The sequence below is a fragment of the Bidens hawaiensis genome, unplaced genomic scaffold (genome assembly GCF_021521415.1).
Source record: "Bidens hawaiensis isolate Kalapana, Puna unplaced genomic scaffold, B.hawaiensis_p1.1 tig00043525_1, whole genome shotgun sequence".
NCBI classification, from domain to species: Eukaryota; Viridiplantae; Streptophyta; class Magnoliopsida; order Asterales; family Asteraceae; genus Bidens; species Bidens hawaiensis.
This window is the reverse complement of record NW_027497721.1, coordinates 72,473-78,991: the sequence shown is the minus strand read 5'-3', so window position 1 is coordinate 78,991 and position 6,519 is coordinate 72,473. Positions and strand designations below refer to the sequence as shown.

The 6,519-nt window shown below is 34.6% G+C and overlaps 1 pseudogene across 1 annotated transcript; it reads right to left on the bottom strand.

Moving 5' to 3' along the window:
- Positions 1-4,435: 4,435 nt before the first annotated feature.
- On the bottom strand, positions 4,436-6,328 carry LOC143594345 (uncharacterized; annotated as a pseudogene). Its single transcript, XR_013146322.1, has 3 exons — positions 6,256-6,328; positions 5,606-6,142; positions 4,436-5,210 (listed from the first exon to the last, which is right to left on the bottom strand). The product of XR_013146322.1 is annotated as an uncharacterized LOC143594345 (transcript).
- Positions 6,329-6,519: the final 191 nt, after the last annotated feature.

The window sequence follows — 6,519 nt, the reverse complement described above, 5'->3', positions numbered from 1 at the left end:
GTTGAGAGAATATGAAGAAGAATTGGATTAAGAGGTTCTTCAAGGACTCTAAAATTAAAACAAGCTGAGGATGCAGAAAAAGCACTAGCTATAACTGATCACAAATTTCAAGAAGAAGAAATTTGTAGAGACAACACTAGCTGATGAACCTATTTCTAAAAATCTTGACAAACAGTTGGTGGTTGACTATGATGCAAAGAAATTACAGGATGAGATGGCCAGATCATCATCTGAAAAGACAATCATTGGTTTATTGAATGAAATAAGATCTGCTGAGAGGGAATGGCCTGTGAACTTGGTCAAATTTTCCAGAAACTGGAAAAGGTATGGTCCAAACATACCTAACTTTGAAGAACCCTTGAAAAAGAAGAGAATTGAGAAATAGAAAGTGCAGGAAGAAAAAGAAAAGGAAAAATCAAATGAAGAGCCAATTGATCGTGTACCACTATAGGTGGTAAAATAAGAGAATTATGAACACAATGAACAGATAAACCTCAATGAACCACAAATTGGTGCATTGGAGGATATATTAGATATGGAAGATGATGAAGAAGGAGAGGAGATCAAAGATTAAGAGGATGAACCTACTTCACCTCAAATTAATCTATCTAACATACACATTGAAAACATTGAAGCAAGGATGGAGAATCTGAAAACACAAGATCCTAGAATTGTAAGCTTGATGGGTCATGGTTTTAAATATGAAGATATCAAAGAACTTTCTGACAAAGATCTTGATTATTTGTTTGAAAAGAAGAGAGATGGGATAAGAAAGAAAAGAGAACACAAAAGAAAATTGTTGAATCAATACCTATCTCACTTAAAACAAAGAAATTATGCTGATGAACAATTAAGCAAGATGAGCTTTGAAGATATTGAAGATTTGTGCAAAGCCTTGAAAGAAAAAAGAAGAAGAAGATGAAAAGAGAAGAAATGAAAAAGAGCCAAGGATGAATTAAAAAAGAAAATCCAGTATACTTAGAAAATATCAAGGAAAAATTGGATTCTTAGTAGAACATGGTTTTGGCTTTGACATTGTTGAATCAATGAGTAAGAAAGAAACGGAGGAGAAATTCAAAGTGCTGACAAATAAAATTTAAGGATGATGAAAAGATTATTGTTGAACACAAGAAACAAAGAAAACTGAAGGAGAAGGAGGAGGAAAGACAAAGAAAAATACTGGCAGACAGAGCTAGAGCAAGAATTACTAAAGAAAAGAGAGCTGCTCTATCCAAGGACCAAGAGAAAATACTTGATAGATTAATGGAAGTCAAAGGTGTGTTGGGAGATATAAGTATGCTGACTAATGCTCAAAAGAAAGAGCTATATAAGTCAGAGTTGGCAAAGTACAGTGAGGAGTTAAAAAATCAGTAGGCAAGTGAAGAACCAGTTGCATCTTCCTCCTTAGTTCCTGAAGTCACGAAGGAGCCAACTGAAACTGAGAAGAAATTAAACTTGAAGCCCTAGGAAGACAGAGAAAACATAGATATTTTGAGGAAAGTGATGCTAAAGAAGGGTATGCCTGCAGGAGTGTTTGATAACTTGGAAAGATCACAACTGAAGGAATTATTTGAGAAAGAATGGGTATATTTTGATGAAGTGGAAGATGAAAGGAAAAGACTAAGACTAGGCCGCCCAGTCCCAAGAGGCATGTTGTTGAAAGACCATAATCACCACCAAAGGACAAATGAACAGGGAAACCATGGAAATGAAAAATATTTTGTCCAGTGAAGGTGTCAACTACTTGTCAGATATAATGATGAAGAAAGCTGATATAATTAAAATCTTTCAAGCTGGACACGTAAGAAGGCCCCAACAACAAAGACATCACTCATCAAGGGCTTCAACATCCATAGTTCCAATCCCTACTACTAAGTCAATCTTTCAAAGAGAACACAGACCCCAATAAAATGTGGATCTACCAAAGAATCTATACTATGATTCAAGGACCAAGACCTTAAAGATGATAATGAAAAGTGGTATTCTCAGAACCATTATATTCAGGGATGATTTCAGGGAGCTCAGCTAAGAACCGCTTGAAGAGCTAGCAGGTCTACGTCTCTTTCACTATCAACAAATGGATAGATTTGCTTGTCAATGAAGGAATGATCTATCTAATTAAATACCTGAAAGATCAAGCAAGGGCAGGATTTCCTTTATTGAATAAGAAGAGAAAACTAGAGTACACTGAAGCTGAGAAGAAGAACAGGCAGAGGAGAATAAGTGACATCAGAATGACAAAATTATCCTTTGGCAAGTCCAAGAAAATCACTGATCCTTATGCCAATATGAAATAGTGTATCAATATGAGAAGAAAAATGAGCAGGCCTAACTCAAGGTGCATAGAAATGGAAAAATAGTTGAAATTCACTTTGAGAATAAGACCAACAGCTTTATCTTGAGAAACTCTGAAGGCCTTTCCCTGGTAATTATACAAGAAGAAACTAACCTTGAGTATCTCCATGTGGATGATCTACATGATATCTTAAGATGGAACATTCCTGATGAATATCCATTCCATATGGAGATCTCAATCTTTCAACAAAAGGCTGCAACAGTGAGGCTGGAAAGAAGAACAAAAGAAAAGAGAAGCTCAACGAGCTGATTGATTTTTGTTTATGTATTTTGTTTTGTAATGTCCTAGTGACAAAATTCTTAGTATGTAATATTTTTCTTTTTAAGTAATATAAATTACTGCTTTTAAGAAATTGATGTGTATTTTAGACAAGTGTATGTAATTTGGAGGTATTTTGATGCATCTAAGTTTGTTCAAATTTAGGGGGAGATTGTTGGGATAAAAATGATCAAGGAAGATTAGAATCTTCTCAACCTCCTCGAGAAATATGCTAAGTAATAAATACGAGCAAACTAGGCACTTCGAGCAAACATAATACTTATTCAAACAAGATATCTTACATCGAGAAATGTTATATTCTGGCATTCTTCTAAGTGTTTAGTTCGAGAAAACTAAACTTCATCAAACAAGGTTGTTGTTCAGTCAAGCAAGGTTTGTTTCAGAGCAACCTCTTGACTTAACCAAGCTTAAACCAAATAATTTGGTGGGTTGAGCAAGGTTTTAATAAGAGTGATCTCAAGCACACTTGTAGGAAGTTAATGGAATTATACTAAGGAGTTCTATGAGCAAGGTTCAACCTCGAGCAAGCTACAAAACTACCAGCACACATAGTTTGCTAGAATAAGTTATTAACAAAAGGTTGAAGAGATCAAGGAGAACAAGTTTGCTCGTAGGATATTATCGAGAAAAGTTTGATTATATCATAAAGATTGAAGTCTACTTGAAAAATATTTTCCAAGGATAATATTCTAAGTAAAAGTTTGCTCGGAGAACTGTTCCAACACACTTATGGATTACAAGGTCTGCTCGATAAAGACAAAAGTTTACTCGAAGACCTATTTGACACTTACAATAATTTTGAATAAGTCTGAATATGTTTTAACAATCATTAGGGTTTCTACAAGATGTCCGGTGTGCCTATTTAAGGAAACATTAGGTCACATTTATGACATGGGTGAATTACGACTGGTTAGACACTTTCTTAGCATACATGATACCTTTGTACAGAAAGTAGCCTCACCTAACATTCTACCTAGAAACCCTAAAGTTATTCCTTGTATTATTGATTAACATCAACGGAAATCTTTTGAGTCACTTATGTGTTTGTCATCTTTTTGTTATTTTAGCAATATCTTGATTACTATTGATTCCGCCTTTAGTTTGGGTTTTTCACGTCGGGTTAGTTCAGGTTCAGGTACGGGTTTTCACGGGTAGAGTTTTGAGTTTCGGGTAAAAGTGACACCCCTACGCTTACGCTGAATAATCAATGATGAACTAATACAATAACAATCTACGATTGAAATGGTGAGCCGATAACAATAGTTCATTGAGTCAATAACCATAGCATAGTCCAATACAATATTTACATTACCCCTAGACTATACACCAATAAGTGAGATAGGTATGTGGACACACACATACCAACTTCATGACAATAACAGAACAACAATTATTCCAGGGTTGATCCATATGCTTCTCAACAGCCAATATGTATTAAGTGCTACTCTTTGTACACGATAACAATAGAGACGTCGTGGCCTTTCTTGTCATCACGGATGTTGCACACAATCAGTTCAACAATGATATCCATGTCTGACGGATATGCTCAGGTATAGAGGTCAATGATATGTTTACGTCAAAGTTAATAGAACAACATTACACTAAATTTGGATAACGTTTAATAAATATCACAATAAACAATATAGATCACATAACATAATCAACAAAAAAGTAAAGCAAATAGCAAACATAAAAAAGTATACATATTGAAAAAGGAAAACCACATGCATCTACAGCACATAACATACACGACTCGTGTTCATTATTGAATCAGATTCATTATACATCTTCAAGACTTCATAGGATGGTTTTCCTTTATTCATGGTTCAAGCACCAACAACAACATAAAAACATTTAAATAGGTTAATGAAATAATTATAACATTAAACGGGCGACGGTGACGTTAAGTGGCAAGTTCCATCACTTAAACGTGTTGATTGAGGTTTGCACGAGCACATTATCTTATGAAAGCACATAACTAACGTGTGCATCATCTTCCTGAGTATCCCGTAGAAATCGTTAATCATTTTCATGTAGTCGGACATGTATGAGTACATGAATACGATAACCGGGAAGAAAGTAACACCTATAATGTCATGTCTGACCATGTTCCTTCATTACTGATAGTTAAAATAAGTGTGGCTGCAAAAGATACCAACATCATTGCCACAGAGATGATCAACATGATAAGTCCTGTAAGTTGTTTTTGAAAAAGATTTGACGAGAAATCCCTAAACTGAAATGGTGATGTGACAATATTGATTAAAATGATGACTGATGTTAGTGCTGTTGAGAGTGAAATCGCATCGGCTAAGGTGAAGAGGAGAAACATGGCTTTTTCCTCAAGAACAGGATGGCCATTATCATCTAGACCTCCTGGTATCATGTAAGCTGAAGTAAACGCTACTGTTGCGATTAGCACAGCAACAATGGAGCAGTTTTTCGCATTTTCGAAAATCCAGTTCTTTTATTCCAAGCGAAGTGGATCATTTGTTTCAAAAAACACCTCAGAGGGGGTCTTTTCATTGGCATTTCGGGTATACTTGTCTAAGGTTCTAGTTAGCTTCTCCATCTTCTACATAAACAAATCAAACAAATTAATGAAAATTTAAAAAATAAACCATGTCTAAATCAAACTACAACAGTAATTTATATATCGATTTTGTTATATGCGTTATATTATCAAGAATTTGGTTTTTAAAGGTGTTTATGTGAACATTCATAGATTTGAAAGGAGTGAAATTAACAAACAATCATTTGATGAATAATTTATTCGGTGTTCTAAATAACTGTACTAGGGATGGTTTGCATTCAAACTAGTTTGAGACCGGTATACTACACTACTAAACGTGAAATTCATTACAATACAACACTAAATTTAAAAATTGATACGCAATATGTATTTTCCATTGATTAAATTAGATATTCAAAAACTTGAGGATACATAATATAGTAGATACAGATACTTACTTCATAAAGACGTTAATCCTTTTGCAGTTCTTTAGCAGGATGCGTTACATCCTCCTTTAGGTCATCTACTTTCTGACCAACCATGTGCAACAAAGTGTTATAATTCTTATCAAGCTTTCCAGATAATCTTTCCATTGCATAATCCATTTTTTCCATAATTTCAATGATTTCATAATGTCTATGCAATATTGCCAAATGTAAAATGTTGCGTCCATCTTTATCGACATGGTCTACCACCTGAGGACGCCTTTTCAGTATTAGTTCAACAATATCGGTCGAGTTATTTTTTGTTTCTAGTAACAATGGAGTATCAGCTTTACGATCATTAGCTTCCGGCGCTGTTGTAATCTTTTTTTCGTGTTTAGAACCAAGATTATCCACCAATGACTCTGTCTTTTTCCATGAATTGTCTTCTTCTATCAGTAAAGCAGCGATTTTCTGTGCCCATTCACATTCTATTTTTCTTTCTTCAATCCTTGACCCAAGAGAACATGTTGTGTTCAGATTCAAAATCTGTGTCAATCACTACAAAACAAGCTGTTTCAATGATGGCATGGACTTTAATGTAATGATACTCAAGTCAAGTAAGGCTTTGGTCATATCTACACATATATTTTAGGAAAATTGGATTTTAATAATCCCAACTTTACGCAGTTGGCCGATAATAATCCCAGCTTTGAATATAGTTGTCACTGTACCAACTTTCACACTATTTGCTTTCATTGGACCTCTGTTAAAAAAAACTTAACGGCGTTAAGTTTTTTTCAAATTTCAAACTAATATGTAGGGCTTTTGATCGGTATGAGTATACGATTCGATTGATGTAAAAGTTATCTCCAAACAGTGGTCCAAACGACTAAAGGATGCTTCATTTCCGGTGTTAAAACTATTAATTAACAAAAATCAAGCTGTTT